The following is a 3,695-nucleotide window of genomic DNA, read 5'->3' on the forward strand; positions in this document are numbered from 1 at the left end:
TTCAACACAATGCCCTTCGGGCTAAAAAACGCCGGTGCAACATATCAGCACATGATTCAGACATGCCTGGCAAACCAGATCGGCAAAACAGTGGAGGCATACGTGGATGACGTGGTCGTTAAAACCAAGCATGTCGAAACTCTAGTAGACGACTTGAGGCTCACATTCGACAACCTCCGAACATATGACATCAAGCTCAATCCGGAAAAATGCGTCTTCGGCGTACCAGCAGGAAAGCTCCTGGGATTCATTGTCTCCAGTAGAGGTATTGAAGCTAATCCGGCCAAAATCCAAGCGTTGTCACAGTTGGCCACCCCAACAGACCTCAAACAAATACAAAAATTAACTGGATGCGTGGCGGCTCTAAGCCGCTTTATCTCCCGCTTGGGAGAAAAGGCATTACCCCTTTATTGCCTCCTCCGGCGCACCGAACACTTCGAGTGGACGGACGCCGCCATGGCCGGACTTAACGAAATAAAAGCCATATTGGCAACAAACCTAGTCCTGGCCGCGCCAAACATTGGCGAACCAATGCTATTATACATTGCGGCAACTCATCAAGTAGTAAGCGCAGTGCTTGTCGTCGAGCGAGAAGTGGACGGACACAAATTTCCCATTCAAAAGCCGGTTTACTACGTGTCCACTGTCCTTACTCCATGCAAATCATGGTACCCGCATTATCGAAAGATAGCGTACGCGGTATTTATGGCATCCCGGAAGGTGCGACACTACTTTCAAGAGTGTTCGATAACGGTACCCTCAGAAGTACCACTTAACGATATTATAAACAACCGCGACACGACGGGCCGGATTGCCAAATGGGCCATTGAGCTCCTCCCGTTCGACATAACTTACAAGCCACGGTGAGCTATTAAATCGCAAGTTTTGTCTGACTTCGTCGCTGAATGGACGGAAGCTGAACTCCCTAAAGAGTACGACACATATTCAAACTGGATCATGCACTTCGACGGCTCCAAAATGTTGGCTGGTCTGGGGGCTGGCGTTGTTTTGACATCCCCAACAGGAGACACCGTTCAATACGTACTGCAGATAATGTATACAGACTCCAACAACGCAGCCGAATATGAGGCCCTTCTACATGGTCTCCGGATGGAAGTATCCATGGGCATTCAACGCCTAGAGGTGCGCGGGGATTCAAACCTTGCAATATCCTAAATAAATGGAGACTTTGATGCCAAGGACCCAAAAATGGCCGCTTGTCGCAATGCCGTCCTAAAAATGTTAGCTCGGTTCGAGGGGCTCGAATTTCACCATGTGGCTCGGGAAAAGAATCAGGAAGCGGATATCCTCGCCCGCATTGGCGCAAAACGCGACGCGGTGCCTCCCAACATTTTTTTGGAAAGGCTTTTCAAGCCATCCGTAGCATGGGAAGGGGACACCGGTAACAACAGTCCGGACCCGGCCAAAATACCCGATACCGAGCTCTCTGACACAATCGGAAGCTCCGCCACCGAAATAACACAATCAGCCCACGAAATAATGGCCATCATTGCCCCGTGGACAGAACCATTCCTGGCCTACCTAATTAGACAGGAACTTCCGGAGGACCAAAATGAGGCACGCTGCATAGTGCGGCGATCCAAAGCCTACAGGGTCCACGAGGGAGAATTGTACAAAAAAAGAGCTACCGGAGTCCTTCAAAGGTGCATCTCCGAAGAGGAAGGGCAGAATCTTTTGGCAGAAATTCACGCCGGACTCGACGGTCATCACGCCGCAGCCCGGGCTCTTGTAAGCAAGGCCTTCCGCACAAGATTTTATTGGCCAACGGCCCGGGCAGATGCACATGACTTGGTCCAACTTTGCACCGATGCCAGCTCTTTGCAAATCAAAGCCACATGCCACCCACTGCCCTACAAACAATCCCCATTACATGGCCCTTCGCGGTCTGGGGGCTTGACATGGTCGGACCCCTTAAAGGGGGAACCCACAAGGAAAAATACTTATTGGTCATGATGGATAAATTCACCAAATGGATAGAGGCTAAACCGGTAAAAACAGCCGAATCCGGACCGGTGATAGATTTCATATCCGGGGTCAGTACACCGTTATGGCGTCCCCCAGAGCTGTTGGGGAACATAGTAATCAAAAAAATTCAAACGAACACCGCAAGATCATGGTGATGCATAGCAACGAGAGGGGAGAGTGTTGTCTACGTACCCTCGTAGACCGAAGCGGAAGCGTTGATGCAACGTAGAGGAAGTAGTCGTACGTCTTCCCGATCCGACCGATCCAAGTACCGTTACTCCGGCACTCTCCGAGTTCTTAGCACACGTACAGCTCGATGACGCTCCCCGGGCTCCGATCCAGCAAAGCTTCGGGGATGAGTTCCGTCAGCACGACGGCGTGGTGACGATGATGATGTTCTACCGACGCAGGGCTTCGCCTAAGCACTACAACGATATGATCGAGGTGGAATATGGTGGAGGGGGCACCGCACACGGCTAAGGAACGATCACGGATCAACTTGTGTGTCCTAGGGTGCCCCCTTGCCCCCGTATATAAAGGAGGGAGGGGGAGGTGGGCCGGCCCAAGGGGGTGCCGCTTGGAGGAGTCCTACTCCCACCGGGTAGGAACTCCCCCTCTCTGCTTGTTGGAGAAGGAAAGGGGGAGGGAGAAGAGGAAAGGGGGGCGCCGCCCCCCCCCTTCCTTGTCCTATTCAGAGTAGGGGGGGAGGGGGCGCGTGGCCTTCCCTGGCCGGCCCCTCTCTTCTCCCTTATGGCCCATGTAGGCCCATTAACCCGCGGGGGGGGTCCGGCAACCCCCCGGTACTCTGGTAAAATCCCGATTTCACCCGGAATGAATCCGATGTCCAAATGTAGGCTTACAATATATCAATCTTTATGTCTGGATCATTTTTAGACTCCTCGTCATGTCCATGATCACATCCGGGACTCCGAACTAACTTCGGTACATCAAAATTCATAAACTCCTAATAACTGTCATCGTAACGTTAAGCGTGCGGACCCTACGGTTCGAGAACAATGTAGACATGACCGAGACACGTCTCTAGTCAATAACCAATAGCGGGACCTTGGATGCCCATATTGGCTCCTACATATTCTACGAAGATCTTTATCGGTCAGACCGCATAACAACATACGTTGTTCCCTTTGTCATCAGTATGTTACTTGCCCGAGATTCGATCGTCGGTATCCAATACGTTGTTCAATCTCGTTGCCGGCAAGTCTCTTTACTCGTTCCGTAATACATCATCTCGCAACTAACTCATTGGTTGCAATGCTTGCAAGGCTTATGTGATGTGCATTACCGAGAGGGCCCAGAGATACCTCTCCGACGATCGGAGTGACAAATCCTAATCTCGAAATACATCAACCCAACATGTACCTTTGGAGACACCTGTAGAGCACCTTTATAATCACCCAGTTACGTTGTGACGTTTGGTAGCACGCAAAGTGTTCCTCCGGCACACGGGAGTTACATAATCTCATAGTCATAGGAACATGTATAAGTCATGAAGAAAGCAATAGCAACATACTAAACGATCGGGTGCTAAGCTAATGGAATGGGTCATGTCAATCAGATCATTCAACTAATGATGTGATCCCGTTAATCAAATAACAACTCTTTTGTCTATGGTTAGAAAACATAACCATCTTTGATTAACGAGCTAGTCAAGTAGAGGCATATTAGTGACACTCTGCTTGTCTATGTAT

The sequence above is a fragment of the Triticum urartu genome, chromosome 7 (assembly GCF_003073215.2).
Source record: "Triticum urartu cultivar G1812 chromosome 7, Tu2.1, whole genome shotgun sequence".
Lineage (NCBI taxonomy): Eukaryota > Viridiplantae > Streptophyta > Magnoliopsida > Poales > Poaceae > Triticum > Triticum urartu.